Source organism: Cervus canadensis, chromosome 6 (assembly GCF_019320065.1).
Source record: "Cervus canadensis isolate Bull #8, Minnesota chromosome 6, ASM1932006v1, whole genome shotgun sequence".
NCBI lineage: Eukaryota > Metazoa > Chordata > Mammalia > Artiodactyla > Cervidae > Cervus > Cervus canadensis.
This window is the reverse complement of record NC_057391.1, coordinates 4,488,039-4,504,685: the sequence shown is the minus strand read 5'-3', so window position 1 is coordinate 4,504,685 and position 16,647 is coordinate 4,488,039. Positions and strand designations below refer to the sequence as shown.

The window sequence follows — 16,647 nt, the reverse complement described above, 5'->3', positions numbered from 1 at the left end:
AGAATACAGTGAACCATATCAAATATGTTTAAGGATGTAAAATCACAATAATATTTTTTTTAAAACTAACCACATTTTGAGGTAAAGGATAGAAAATTTCTTATTTTGAGAACTGGTAAACAAAGGAAAAAAATCAAACATTTATCCAACCTTTTGAAAAGAAATGAATCACTAAGTAACCATATAAAGGTAAATATTTCTTTACAAAAACATTTCAATAAATAAATTAATAAGAAATAATAGAATTACAATAGCACTATTTTGCAACCACAAATTAATATCCTAGGCAATGAGCACCAACAGCTGCAAGCAACACACACAAAGAAAAAAGGGACAGTCAGACATTACAAGCCTCTGATGAAAGCATACAACATCTACAGTTTGCCAAGGGCATAAAACTAAATCTGATCAAGCCTCTAGATACAACAGCCAACGTGCAGGAAGTATATAAGAGAGAGGAGCATGCCCAGTTGTATCAAAAGTATGGAATCAGCAAATTTCAGACTTGGAAAATCTCTATGACTCATGGGAATATCATTTTCCATGGGTCATGGGTTTTCAAAGGATAACTTGTAAGGGAAATGAAGTGATAGAGAATCTGTTAATTAAAAGAAGCCAACTTAAAGGACTTCCCTGGCAGTTGAGTGGTTAAGACTCCACACTTACACTGCATGAAATGTGAGTTTGATCCCAGGTCAGGGAACTCAGATTCCACATGCCACACTGCACAAGCAAAAATTACAAAAAAAAAAAAAATTAAAAGGAGTTGATTTTACTATCCTGGGGAAGAGTGCTCTCCTTCAAAGGTTCATTCTAGAGGATCCTGTTCAGTGGAAGGGAACTATCAGTTATGGATCACAATTTTGAGTCCTTCTACCTACAAATTCCCCTTTAGTCCTTACAACAAAAGGACTAAAATACTTTTTTTTTTTTGAGGAAGCAGAGGCATTTATTCCTTCCTGCCTTCCCTGTGGGAAGCCGGGGTCCACCGGGCCAGCACCCCTGGGTGCTCAGTGTCTGCCAATATCTGCCTGCAGGTCTTGGCAGTAGCTCTGGGGTAGCCTGTAGTAGACTCGGGTCTTCTCCATGGCCCTGCTGCCAGCAGCACTGCCCACATAGACTCATAGTGGCCCTGGCCAGGGTTGTGTTCCACTGTGACCGTGGCCCGGCGGGAGGCTGCCAGCAGCTGGGCCACGATTCCAGCGGGACTCTGACCCAGAGGCCCAACCTGCAGCTGGAAGGACACGGGTTGCCAGAGGCCCTGGCACAGCTCCAGCATATCTGTGAGCAGCTGTTCCCTGTAGCCACTGCCCAGCACTTCCTCGGGCCAGCCTGGTGCCTCTGCCACATGGGGGAACACCTCGGCCACAGTTGCAAGCAGCTCCCTGCCAGTCACGCAGCCAGGGACCATGAAACTCCCATGGGAGACTGTGGCCCCAAGCCTCACAGGCCTAGACAGGTGGCCAAGGGCGCATAGGGTGGCCAGCGTGGCCAGGGATGGCTGCAGGGTGGTGGGCTCTGCTGTGTGCACATGGAGGCCCCAGTGTCCAGGGCGCATGGCCAGCTGCTGCAGGCAGGACTCAAGCATCAGGGCATGGCCATCTGGGGCGTGGACGATGGGCACGGGGTCCCCAGCTGCAGGCTCCTGAAGGCCCACATCCAGCAGGATCACGCCTTCACAGTCTATTGCTGTGCTTCACGCACTGTTGCTGTGCTTCCATTGCCCTGGATGTCAGGAACCAGCCACTGCACGCTCAGACCCTCGTCTCCAGGGTTTTGGAGAGCAGGGATCAGGCTGCCCCTGGTGTAGTACCTTTGCTTCTGTGAGGTATTCACGGCAAGCTGCTTGAATTGAGACAGGAGAGGCTCAAAGAAGTCATAGCAGACTTGGTGGGTGGCAGTGTTGTCCCGGATATAGAGGAGGTCATCCATTGTCGCGGGGTCTGAGGTGGACTGCCGCATCGTCAGGCTGTACCTGTCAGATTGGCCCAGCAGCCAGCTGAAGTGGGGCCAGTCGTCCCTGGCCATGACAAGTCACATGGAGAAGGTGACCTTCTGTGGCACTGCTCCCATCAGCTCCTGCATCTTCTCCACCTGCTCCCATCAGCTCCTGCATCTTCTCCACCATGGTCTGGGTGTATATCCCATTTGGGAACAAGGACAGGGAGATGGTAGTCCAGCCTGGAGACAGGGTTGTCTCAAGATACTTCTCCTGGACTAAGGCCAGGAACTGTGGGGCATTAACCACTATTGGTTAATGCCCTGGACTAAGGCCAGGAACTGTGGGGCATTAACCTCTATTGACCATGGTGGGACCCCTCAGGATGTCAGCATTGATCCACACAGGCCTTCGAACTTTCCCCTCCTCTGTCAGCCGCCGCAGGAGGCCCAGGGTGGAGTCCACAGCCTTGATGCTCTTGAAAACTAGTTTGTTGCCCTTCTTGGAAGAGGCCAGCACAGCCTCCAGCCACTGCTCTTGGGTGTTGTCACTGTAGATGGCTGGGGGTGCGCCATGACGGGGACCCCTGTCTCGCTGACTGTGCTGAGTCCTTCTATTGTGACGTCTGATTCCAGGACCATGACACTGCTGCTGAGGGCAGCCTGCATTTGCTCTTTACTATTGGCAGCGTGGTACGAGGTGACCAGCAGACCGTCCCTTTAGGTGATCTGACCCAAACTTAGAAGGCAGCCTAGCATGTCTGCATCAGAGCGGCAGATCCCATCCTGTTCATAGCCTGGTGGGACGGTGCACTTCTGCAGTGAGAAGCCCACAATCATTGCAGTGGCAAACACTAGAACCGTACTGACACCGCCAACAATGGCCCACTTCCAGCACCCCTTCTTGTTGGCCATGGCGACCCTCTGAGGGGAACACCCCTCATAGGGCAGAGTCTCCTGAGGCTCTGAGAGCTGGGATCCAGAGCAACTAAGATACATTTTAACCCCATTTCACAGATAGAGATATGGAAGATAAGAGAGACTAACCAAAGTGTAAAATCTCTTAAGTAAAAGAGCAAAAATGCATAACGAGGTTTGACCTGAAAACCATTTATCTTATCTTTTGCAACAACATAGGCTTCCCAGGTGGTTCAAGAGGTAAAGAATCTGCCTGCCAATGCAGGAGATGCAGGTTCCATCCCTGGGTCAAGAATATCCCCTGGAGTAGAAAATGGCAACCCACTCCAGTATACCTCCCTGGGAAATTCCGTGGACAGAGGAGACTGGTGGGCTGCAGGTTTGCCATGGGTTGGCAAACAAGTCAGACATGACTTAGCAACTAAACAGCAACAACAGTGCTAATAAAAAAAGAAGAGAAAACAATCACATTCGCAGTAATGTCAAGAAGATTAAATGCTTAGGACTAAATTTAACAAAAAAAGGCATAAGACCCATATACTGTATTTAAGTCAAATCATTATGTTGGACACCTTAAACTTATACAATGCTGTATATCACTTATATCTCAATGAACTGGAAGAAAAAACTATAAAATATTGCCAAGAGAAATTAAAGAAGATTAAAAGGAGAGACATTTCATACTCGTGGATTAGAAGACTTACTCTTCTTAAACGGCAATTCTTCCCCAAGTTGATCAACAGATTCAGTGCAAGCGAACCAAAATCCCAGCTGCCTTTTTTATAGAAATTGACAATCTGATCCTAAAACTCATATAAAAATTAAAAAGACCCAGAACAGAACTGCTTCAAACAATTTTGAAAAAAAACAAAGTTGGACTTACAGTTATCAATTTCAAAATAAATTCTAAACCTACAGAAATCAAGACAGTGTACTGGCATAAATATAGATATATTGGACTTCCCTGGTGGTTCAGTGGCTAACAATCTGCCTGTCAATGCAGGGGACATGGCTTTAATATCTGGTCCAGGAAGATTCCACATATTAAGCCCACAAGCCACAACTTCTGAAGTCCTCACCCTAGAGCCCCATGTTCCACAACAAGAAAAGCCACTGCAATGAGAAGCCCACACCCCACAACTAGAGAGTAGCCCCGCTCGCCACAGCTATAGAAAACTGGTGTGTAGCAAGAAAGACCTGGAACAGCCAAATAAAATTTTTTTACTGGATATATAAATCAATGGAATAGAATTGAGAGTCCAAAACTCTTAACATTTATAGTCAGTTGATTTTCAAAAAAGGTGCCAGAATAATTAATAATAACTAATAATTAATTAATAATAATTCTAATAAGAATATTAGTTTCAACAAATGCTGCTGGAACAATTGAATATTAACAAGCAAAAAAGATGAATTTAGATCCTCACTTCACACCATTTATTAAAAAATAGCTCAAAATGAATTAAAGATCTAAATGTAAGAGCTAAAACTTCTAAAATTTTTAGAAGAAACCAGGAGAAAACCCTCATGATCTTGGGTTAGTCAAAAAGTCCTTAGATATCACACAAAAGCAACAATCCATAAAAGAAAAATTTGATAAACTGCTTAAACTGGAATCCTTGTTCACTGTTGGTGGGGATGTAAAATGATATAGCCATTATGGAAAACACTGTAGCAGTTCCTCAAAAAATAAAAAATAGTGTACTGCATGACACAGCAATTCCACTCTGGGTATACATCCAGAAGAACTGAAAGTAGGGTCCCCAAAAGATATTTGTACACCACGTTCATAGCAGCACAAACTCAGGTGTCCATCAGTGAGTGAACGGATGAGAAAATGTAGTATATACATGCAATGAAATATTATTTCTGAAAGGAAGGACCCCAGGAGCTGCTGAGCTATGGTTCTGGCTCAATCTCCCACGAGACTACAGTAAAGATGTCAGGCAGGCTACGGTCCTCTGAAGAGTTTACAGGACGGGAGGATCCCCTTCCAACAGGGCCCATTCACAGCTGGATTCCACAGAGCAAACAACCCAAGACAGAGCGGTTGAAGCTATACTGTGACCCAGTCTTGGCAGTCATATACCATCATTTCTGGCATATTCTATTCATCAGCAGCAAGTCAGGAAATACAACCTACCCTTAAGGGTAGGGGAATAAGACTCTACATTTTGAAGGAGGAAGATTTGTACCCAGATTTTAAAACCACCGCAGAAGTCAGATTTACTGAGTGAGCACCATTTCTGTAGAGTATGGAGGGGTAATGCAGTAAATGGCAAAGCCTTCTGACCTAGAATAGTCAAAAGTTTAAGCAGTATAGAATAAATATACTGATTTTAAAAATCCAACTGATTTTAAAAGTGGAGAATTATTCAGAAGTGCTGAGGGCTGATATGATGTTGATAATGACATTAATCTACTGGAATGATAAGTAAATCTTTGGAAAATGGAAAGCAAATGGTATCAGATTGAAAGAGAACATTCAGTTCAATTCAGTCACTCAGTCGTGTCTGACTCTTTGTGACCCCATGGACTACACTCCAGGCTTCTCTGTCCATCACCAATTCCTGGAGTTTGCGCAAACTCATGTCCATCGAGTCATTGATGCCACCCAACCATCTCATCCTCTGTCATCCCCTTCTCCTTTTGCCTCCAATCTCTCTCAGCAACAGGTCTTTTCTAATGAGTTGACTCTGCATCAGGTGGTCAAAGTATTGGAGTCTCAGCTTCAGCATCAGTTCTTCCAATGAATATGCAGGACTGATTTCCTTTAGGATGGACTGGTTGGATCTCCTTGCAATCCAACGGACTCTCAAGAGTCTTCTCCAACACCACAGATCAAAAGCATCAATTCTTTGGTGCTCAGCTTCCTTTATAGACCAACTCTCGCATCCATACATGACTATTGGGAAGAGAACATTATAACCTGAAATATTCAGAGGAAAAAACTGAAGCAAATGTGGACTGCAACTTGAAGGTTCTCCCACCTCAAAGATGGAGAATACAGGGCAATAGGAATGAGACTTGGCTGAGGCAACTACTAAAATAATCTTCCCCAGATTTTGTGAAGCAACTAGCAGTAGAGACCTCTGCTTCCTGGTAAGGGCAGTGAGTGCAAGTAACTGAGCCACGAAGCAGGGCACTGCAGTGCCTATGGTAGTAATGTGGTTGTCCCTGGTCCCAGAAGACTGGACGCTAATATAGACCATCCAGGCCGGCTTCCATAGTGTAGAGGTGATCGTATTTGCCTCACTAATACATCCAGCAGCAAATTCAAACTCTCCTGAAATTCCTGGCAACAAGATGAGATACACAGATCTAGCGCTCACCTGTGGACTAACAGGGAACTTCAAAAATCAAGATGAACACCCAGCCCAAGAATTTCAAAATATTTGAGAAAAATTCTAACATCAAAACTGATAAACACTACATCTCACAAAAAACAGACATTAACACTTAAGGAAACAGAACTAATAGAGCAAACAGAACAGGCCATGTCTCTTCTCTCCCCTAAGTGAAGGTAAAGAGACTGGCTCCGGACGTCCTACAGCTATACCTGAGCCTCGGCCAGGAACTTCACTAGCCAAGAATTTGCCTCTTTTTCACTCTGATTCTATTGTGACAATCTCCCTCATGGCAAAGGATGACTAAGGGTTTAGTCATCTAAATGGAAAAACAGTTACATACTGGATAAAAACACACAGCTTTAAATACCAAAATATTTTCCCAGCATACCAAACAAAGACTGTGTTATGTATGTTACAATGTTAATGTAACAAATGGTAGAAGTCAAAATGAAAAGCACTAAAAGGGACAAACAGTACTATTTCATATCAATACAAGAACGATTAACAAAGAACAAAGTAGCATTGAATTTTTATTTATCTCACATTAGACCTTGCAAAAATATAAAACAAAATCTAATAGAAACATTAGACTTCTCAGTTACGATGATAAATTTTCTCTTTCAATACCTAATGAAACAAGCAATAAATGGTACACACATACACACACACACACACACACACCCTTACACACACACTCCATCAACACTGGCCAAATAAGATTGGTGGCCAAGAAAATAACCAGAATTGTCTGCAGCAAATAGAGAAGTCCAACTTAGCTGAACTCCTACTTTCAACCTCATCTCTCAGCAGCCTTCCTGATGAATTAATAAGATCCTGAAAATTCTTGCCATCAAACCTGGAATGATCCAACCTGAGTAAGAATCCTTATCTTTTGCCCCTTTTGACTAAGAAGTAATACATACAGGTCCTAGGGTTATCAATGGGACTGACTCTAAAACAAAAGGGAAAATTTCAGAACTACCCACTAAACTGGGAAAATGTCCCAGAGAAGAGGAAATTCAAATGGACAATACACTTTGCAAAGATTGTTTAAAGACCACTGACCAAAGACCTTCAGGAACATGTGCTGCACTGTGGTTAGTTGCTCAGTCAAGTCCGACACTTTGAGACCCCATGGACTGTAACTCGCCAGGCTCCTCTGTCCATGGGGATTCTCCAGGCAAGAAAACTGGAGTGGGCTGCCACCATGCCCTCCTCCAGGGAATCTTCCCAACCCAGGGATCGAACCCAGGTCTCCCACATTGCAGGTGGATTTTTACCGTCATATCTGTAGTTAAAAAAAAAGAAAAGAAAAGGTTTCTTTACCTTGCTGCCACAAGGGAGAAAATTCTCCAGAGGAATTATAGGGCTCAACAAGAGGATTGGAAGGGGCTTCTCACAGAACTTGCACTTGTGCTGGGTTATTCCAGAAAAGTTAAAGAATTGGAGACCAGTTATGGATTGAAGGTTGTCAAGAAACTGGGGCAATTTAGTAGCTGGATAGGTTCATCATTTTTATCTAGTAAGTAGCATTAAAGCAAGGCTAAAGTTGTCCTTGGTAAAAGAGCAGCTGTCACTCAGGCTAGGCAGAGTGGGGGATGTTTTATTGTTTCTATGGTTGCAAAGTGGTCTTGTCTCTCTGGTTCCAGATATGTCAGAGTGGCCTTGTGTACAGCTTATCTAGATTCTAGAAAGTATTATGTAAGTTCCTTTGGGAACACCACGGCCTAGACGCTAGCTGCCAGTGAGGAAGCTTTACACTCTCTCGAGATGATAAACCTCACAAACAATAAAGTAAATGCAAATGACGGCAACTAACACCTTTTTTTCACACATCAGATTTTCAAAAATAGAAAAAGTAACACTCAGTTTTAAGGGAAATGTATGGAAATAAGTTTTCTCACTAGATATAGTATGACTTGTTAAATTTTTGAAAATTATTATTGTGGAGAATTTCAAACATAAAAAAGAAGATCATGATATAATGAACTCCCATTATACCAGCTTCAACAACTATCAAGTCATGACCACTCTTATTTCATTCATCCTTTCATTCACTTCTCTCCCTCCCTCAATTTTCTGAAGTATTTCATCCATAAATATTTCATTTTGTAGCTATACCATTATCACATATAAAAAATAACAAAAATTCCTCAATTTAATGAAATATCTAGTCAGTGTTTGAATTTCCAATTACCTTACAAATGTCATACTTACTTTCATAGTTTGCGTGAATTGAGATCTAAATAAGGTCCACACACAGCTTTTTAAAGTAATATGGCCTTATATATTAAAAACAAAAAGTATACATTTCCTTTGATCTAATAGTTTCAGTTCTAACCATCTAAGGATGAAATTACAAGAATATCTATTGTGGCATTATTTATAATGACAAAAAACTTGAAAACAACTTTAATTTCCACCAATGGAAGAAGAGTAAATGAATGTATCCATGTGGAGTATAGATAACTATGTTGCTACTTTAAAAAATCAAGTTGAATCTACAGCTCCTACTCTGGCAGACTACCCTGATAAATTAGGTAAGAAAGGATATAACTAAGAAATGTATTGGTTTATGATTTTATGATCTCACTTTTGTAAAACCAAATGATAAACTCACAATCTTCCATATATTTTATATATTTATTTGTACATATCTGTATCTATATATATATAGATATATATTAGATGCTTACATGGTTATGGAGAAAACTGTGTGGGCTCATATACCTGGGTAAATGACATAGCTTACATGATGATTGTCAAGAGTGCATAGGCAAAAGAAAATAAGAATAAAATCAGATTAAAATATGGAAAACTATGGTACGTGTTAAATAAAATGTATGAATCAAAATTCTAGTAATAATAACATTACAAATAAGTATGTAAAACTGAATGTAGTGGTAACGAGGACAAAGGAAAACTTAATTGAAACCATAGATTTTCATCTTGGAGTTTTTGTCAAGTAAGTAACACTGGAAAAAAGAAAATCAGATTAATTGTTTTATATGTATGTATGTGTATATATCCTCATAATAATCAAATAAATCCATATTTGATCAATAATGAGAACAAACCAATTTTTGTCCACTTGATTTTGTCTGTCAATAATACAAATGCAGAAAACATCTGTTCAGATATTTATGTTGTATGAAAGGGTGTTAATAACTTCATTCTTTACTAACCCAAGGCAGCCCACCCAAGCAATCTCAGAATACTAGTTTAATGCAGTTAAAATTAAAAATCCCCATAACTCCTATAAAACTGAGGCTGGCACTGTGGTTATTAATACAATTTGGCCTAAATTGGTATTCTAATCCAGTTATTACTCAAATCAGAAATGTAAAGTTTCTTCACTCTATATTTTCTACCACACTTATCATTAATTAACATGTTAGGTACAAAGACAGGATTTAAGTAATTCATCCTCCACCAAATAGTCTCCTGCATTCTTCTAATCTAATGGGTTGCTTTGTGCAGAGTTTCTTTTGAACTCTGCTTCCCCAGAAGTCCACCAGTGCCATAGGTAACTGACTTAATTCTCCCACTACTTCTCTCTATTCAGTTTAAATTCATGAACTACCACAATGCTAAATGTGCCTTCAAACAGTATGTACCAACTCAGACAATTGTAAACAGAAATGTAAAGCCAACATAAAAACTGCATGGCCATAAAATGATTCAGAATGTACGTACAATTTTTAAACATTATTATTCAATTTAAAATTACAAAGCTATTATAATAGCTATAAAAGCTATAGCTTTTTTCTTTTTTTCTCCATAGAATTTATAGACTCCTGGGAGGTCTGTAAATAGAGAACACAAATAGAGAAGGAGATTTGGGATTTTTCAGAAGCTCACTAATGAAAGCAATGTGATGATAACATCATCAATTAGACTAATAGTTCAGCTCTGATTGAGAGCTGATGAGCCTCACACTTACGAGAGACTATTTCATTCCTCTTCTTTTCTCCACCTGTACCTTTCCCCCATCAAACAATGGTGTTTTGAAAATTTTGACAAATATTTTGGCTGTAAATAAGGAATTTCATTTCTAAAAATCTAACTTAAAGGGATATTTGGTACAGATAAGTATGTCAGTATAAGAATGTTCAAAACTGCAGCATGATGTTGTAAATGCCATAAGTGTTCATTATTAGGTAGTTGAATAAATTATAAAATTATGTAATGCTTTGCTTAATAAGCCTTAGGTATTCATACAAATTCTACTGGTAATTTTTTTTTAATTTATTTATTTTAATTGGAGGCTAATTACTTTACAATATTGTAGTGGTTTTTGCCATACATTGACATGAATCAGCCATGGGTGTACATGTGTTCCCCATCCTGAACCCCCTCCCACCTCCCTTCCCATCCCATCCCTCTGCGTCATCCCAGTGCACCAGCCCTGAGCACCCTGTCTCATGCATTGAACCTGGACTGGCAATCTGTTTCACATATAATAATATACATGTTTCAATGCTATTCTCTCAAATCATCCCATCCTTACCTTCTCCCACAGAGTCCAAAAGACTATTCTATACATCTGTGTCTCTTTTGCTATCTCGCTTATAAGGTTATCATTACCATCTTTCTAAATTCCACAAGTATGCATTAGTATACTGTATTGGTATTTTTCTTTCTGACTTACTTCACTCTGTATAATAGGCTCCAGTTTCATCCACCTCATTAGAACTGATTCAAATGTATTCTTTTTAATGGCTGAATAATATTCCATTGTGTATATGTACCACAGCTTTCTTATCCATTCGTCTGCTGATGGACATCTAGGTTGCTTTCATGTCCTGGCTATTATAAACAGTGTTATGATGAACACTGGGGTGCACGTGTCTCTTTCAGGTCTGGTTTCCTTAGTGTGTATGCCCAGGAGTGGGATTGCTGGGTCATATAGCAGTTCTATTTCCAGTTTTTTAAGAAATCTCCACACTGTTCTCCATAGTGGCTGTACTAGTTTGCATTCCCAACAGTGTAAGAGGGTTCCCTTTTCTCCACACCCTCTCCAGCATTTATTATTTGTAGACTTTCGGATAGCAGCCATTCTCACTGGTGTGAGATGGTACCTCATTGTGGCTTTGACTTGCATTTCTCTGATAATGAGTGATGTTGAGCATCTTTTCATGTGTTTGTTAGCCATCTGTATGTCTTCTTTGGAGAAATGTCTGTTTAGTTCTTTGGCCCATTTTTTGATTGGGTCATTTATTTTTCTGGAATTGAGCTTCAGGAGTTGCTTGTATATTTTTGAGATTAATTCTTTGTGTGTTGCTTCATTTGCTATTATTTTCTCCCAATCTGAGGGCTGTCTTTTCACCTTGCTTATAGTTTGCTTTGTTGTGCAAAAGCTTTTTAGTTTCATTAGGTCCCATTTGTTTATTTTTGCTTTTATTTCCATTACTCTGGGAGGTGGGTCATAGAGGATCCTGCTGTGATTTATGTCGGAGAGTGTCTTGCCTATGTTTTCCTCTAGGAGTTTTATAGTTTCTGGTCTTATGTTTAGATCTTTAATCCATTTTGAGTTTATTTTTGTGTACGGTGTTAGAAAGTGTTCCATTCATTCTTTCACAAGTAGTTGACCAGTTTTCCCAGCACGACTTGTTAAAGTGATTGTCTTTTCTCCATTGTATATTCTTCCCTCCTTTGTCAAAGATAAGATGTCCATGGGTGCATGGATTTATCTCTGGGCTTTCTATTTTGTTCCATTGATCTCTATTTCTGTCTTTGTGCCAGTACCATACTGTCTTGATGACTGTAGCTTTGTAGTATAGCCTGAAGTCAGGCAGTTTGATTCCTCCAGGTCCATTCTTCTTTCTCAAGATTGCTTTGGCTATTCAAAGTTTTTTGTATTTCCATACAAATTGTGAAATTATTTGTTCTAGTTCTGTGAAAAAATACCATTGGTAGCTTGATAGGGATTGCATTGAATCTATAGATTGCTTTGGGTAGTATACTCATTTTCACTATATTGATTCTTCCAATCCAAGAACATGGTCTATTTCTCCATCTATTTGTGTCCTCTTTGATTTCTTTCATCAGCGTTTTATAGTTTTCTATATATAGGTCTTTTGTTTCTTTAGGTAGATATATTCCTCAGTATTTTATTCTTTTCGTTGCAATGGTGAATGGAATTATTTCCTTAATTTCTCTTTCCGTTTTCTCATTGTTAGTGTATAGGAACGTAAGGGATTTCTGTGTGCTAATTTTATATCCTGCAACTTTAATATATTCATTGATTAGCTCTAGCAATTTTCTGGTGGATTCTTTAGGGTTTTCTATGTAGAGGATCATCTCATCTGCAAACAGTGAGAGTTTCACTTCTTCTTTTCCAATCTGGATTCCTTTTATTTCTTTTTCTGCTCTGATTGCCGTGGCTAAAACTTCCAAAACTATGTTGAATAGTAGTGGTGATAGTAGGCACCCTTGTCTTTTTCTGACTTTAGGGGAAATGCATTCAATTTTTCACCATTGAGGATAATGTTTGTTGTGGGTTTCTCATATATAGCTTTTATTATGTTGAGATATGTTCCTTCTATTCCTGCTTTCTGGAGGGTTTATATCATAAATGGATGTTGAATTTTGTCAAAGGCTTTTATCTTTCAATTTGTTAACGTAGTGTATTACATTGATTGATTTGTGGATATTAAAGAATCCTTGCATCCCTGGGATAAAGCCCACTTGGTCATGATGTATGATTTTTTTAATATGTTGTTGGATTCTGTTTGCTAGAATTTTGTTAAGGATTTTTGCATCTATGTTCATCAGTGATATTGGCCTGTAGTGTTTTTTTTTTTTTTTTTTCCTGTGGCTTCGCTGTCTAGTTTTGTATTAGGGTGATGGTGGCCTCATAGAATGAGTTTGGAAGTTTACCTTCCTCTGCAATTTTCTGGAAGAGTTGGAGTAGGATAGATGTTAGCTCTTCTCTAAATTTTTGGTATTCAGCTGTGAATCCATCTGGTCCTGGGCTTTTGTTTGCTGGAAGATTTCTGATTACAGTTTCGATTTCCAGGCTTGTGATGGGTCTGTTAAGATTTTCTATTTCTTCTTGGTTCAGTTTTGGAAAGTTATACTTTTCTAAGAATTTGTCCATTTCTTTCAAGTTGTCCATTTTGTTGGCATACAGTTTCTGATAGTAGTCTCTTATGATCCTTTGTATTTCTGTGTTGTCTGTTGTGATTTCTTCATTTTCATTTCTAATTTTGTTGATTTGATTCTTCTCCCTTTGTTTCTTGATGAGTCTGGCTAATGGTCAATCAATTTTATTTATCTTCTCAAAGAACCAGCTTTTAACTTCGCTGATTTTTGCTATGGTCTCTTTTGTTTCTTTTGCATTTATTTCTGCCCTGATTTTTGAGATTTCTTTCCTTCTACTAACCCTGGGGTTCTTCATTTCCTTTTCTAGTTGCTTTAGGTGTAGAGTTAGGTTATTTATTTGACTTCTCTTGTTTCCTGAGGTTAGTCTGTATTGCTATGAACCTTCCCCTTAGCACTGCTTTTATAGTGTCCCATAGGTTTTGGGTTATTGTCTTTTCATTTTCATTCATTTCTATGCATATTTTGTTTCTTTTTTTATTTCTTCTGTGATTTGTTGGTTATTCAGAAGCGTGTTGTTTAGCCTCCATATGTTGGAATTTTTAATAGTTTTTCTCCTGTAATTGACATCTAATCTTACTGCATTGTGGTCAGAAAAGATGCTTGGAATGATTTCAATTTTTTTTAATTTACCAAGGCTATATTTATGGGCCAGGATGTAATCTATCCTGGAGAAGGTTCTGTGTGCACTTGAGAAAAAGGTGAAATTTATTGTTTTGGGGTGAAATGTCCTATAGTTATCAATTGGGTCTAACTGGTCCATTGTATCATTTAAAGCTTGTGTTTCCTTGTTAATTTTCTGTTTGGTTGATTTATCCATAGGTGTGAGTGTGGTATTAAAGTCTCCCACTATTATTGTGTTATTATTAATTTCCCCTTTTATACTTGTTAGCATTTGCCTTACATATTGCAGTACTCCTATGTTGGGTGCATGAATATTTATAATTGTTACATCTTCTTGGATTGATCCTTTGATCATTATGTACTGTCCATCTTTGTCTCTTTTCACAGCCTTTATTTCAAAGTCTATTTTATCTGATATGAGTATTGTGACTCCTGTTTTCTTTTGGTCTCCATTTGCATGAAATATCTTTTTCCAACCCTTCACTTTCAGTCTGTATGTGTCCCTTGTTTTGAGGTGGGTCTCTTGTAGACAGCATATATAGGGGTCTTGTTTTTGTATCCATTCAGCCAGCCTTTGTCTTTTGGTTGGGGCATTCAACCCTTTACATTTAAGGTAATTATTGATAGGTGTGGTCCCGTTGCCATTTACTTTGTTGTTGGGTTCGCGTTTATACAACCTTTCTGTGTTTTCTGTCTAGAGAAGATCCTTTAGCATTTGTTGAAGAGCTGGTTTGGTGGTGCTGAATTCTCTCAGCTTTTGCTTGTCTGTAAAGCTTTTGATTTATCCTTCATATTTGAATGAGATCCTTGCTGGATACAGTAATCTGGGTTTTAGGTTTTTTTCTTTTCATCACTTTAAGTAAGTCCTGCCATTCCCTTCTGGTCTGAAGAGTTTCTATTGATAGATCAGCTGTTATCCTTATGGGGACCCCTTTGTGTGTTATTTGTTGTTTCTCCCTTGCTGCTTTTAATATTTGTTCTTTGTGTTTGATCTTTGTTAATTTGATTAATATGTATCTTGGGGTATTTTGCCTTGGGTTTATCCTGTTTGGGACTCTCTGGGTTTCTTGGCCTTGGGTGGTTATTTCCTTCCCCATTTTAGGGAAGTTTTCAACTATTATCTCCTCAAGTATTTTCTCATGGCCTTTCTTTTTGTCTTCTTCTTCTGGGACTCTATGATTCAAATGTTGGGGCATTTAACATTGTCCCAGAGGTCTCTGAGGTTGCCCTCATTTCTTTCAATTCTTTTTTCTTTTCTCCTCTCTGCTTCATTTATTTTTACCATTCTATCCCTACCTCACTTATCCTATCTTCTGCCTCTGTTATTCTACTGTTGGTTCCCTCCAGAATGTTTTTGATCTCATTTATTGCATTATTCATTATTGATTGGCTCTTCTTAAATTTCTTCTAGGTCCTTGTTAAACATTCTTGCATCTTCTGAATCCTTGTCTCCAGGCTATTTATCTGTAACTCCATTTTGTTTTCAAGATTTTGGATCATTTTTACTATCATTATTCTGAATTCTTTTTCAGGTAGACTCCCTATCTCCTCCTCTTTTGTTTGGTTTGGTGAGCATTTATCATGTTCCTTTACCTGCTGAGTATTTCTCTGCCTTTTCATCTTGTTTACATTGCTGTGTTTGGGGTGGCCTTTCTGTATTCTGGCAGTTTGTGGTTCCTCTTTACTGCGGAGGTTCCTCCCTGTGAGTGGGGTTGGATGAGTGGCTTGTCAAGGTTTCCTGGTTAGGGAAGCTTGCGTCAGTGTTCTGGTGGGTGGAGCTGGATTTCTTCTCTCTGGAGTGCAATGAAGTGTCCAGTAGTGAGTTTTGAGAGAGATGTCTATGGATTTGGTGTGGTTTTGGGCAGCCTGTATATTGAAGCTCAGGGATATGTTCCTGCATTGCTGGAGAGTTTGCGTGGTCTATCTTGCTCTGGAACTTGTTGGCTATTGGGTGGTGCTTGGTTTCAGTGTACGTATAGAGGCTTTTGCATGAGCTCTTGTCTATTAATATTCCCTGGAGTCAGGAGTTCTCTGGTGTTCTCAGGTTTTGGACTTAAGCCTCCTGCCTCTGGATTTCAGTCTGATCCTTACAGTAGCCTCAAGACTTCTCCATCCATACAGCACTGGTGATAAAACATCTAGGTTAATGGTGAAAAGATTCTCCACAGTGAGGGACACCCAGAGAGGCTCACAGAGCTACATGGAGAAGAGAAGAGGAAGGAGGGAGATAGAGGTGATCAGGAAGAGAAGAGGAGGACTCAAAAGGGGAGAGAATAATCTAGCCAGTAATCAATTCCCTATGTGCTCTTCACAGCCCAGAATAAACAAAGAGATTCACAGAGTTGCAAGAAGAGAAGGGGGAGGGAGGAGATAGAGGTGACCTGGGGGAGAAAAAGGAAAGTCAAAAGGGGGAGAGAGTAAATCAAGCCAGTAATCACACTCCTAAGTAAAGATGGGTACTGAAGATTGGATTCTTAAAGGTACAAAATTGATAACAAATACCAAAAAGCAAAGATTAAAAATCTAGAGTAGAGGTTAGACTCTTAAAAATACAATATTAAAAAAACAAAACAAAATCACAAAAATTATAAAAAATATACATGAAGTTTACTTTAAAAATAGGGTCCTTGTTTTTGCAAGGTAATAGTAGGTTGTAAAAATGAAAATTAAAGGAGTAATAGAGGACTTAAAATTTAAAAAAAAAAATTTTTTT

At 39.3% G+C, this 16,647-nt stretch overlaps 1 pseudogene; it reads right to left on the bottom strand.

Moving 5' to 3' along the window:
• Positions 1-921: 921 nt before the first annotated feature.
• LOC122444004 lies at positions 922-2,853 on the bottom strand (annotated as a pseudogene).
• Between the last annotated feature and the right edge of the window lie 13,794 nt (positions 2,854-16,647).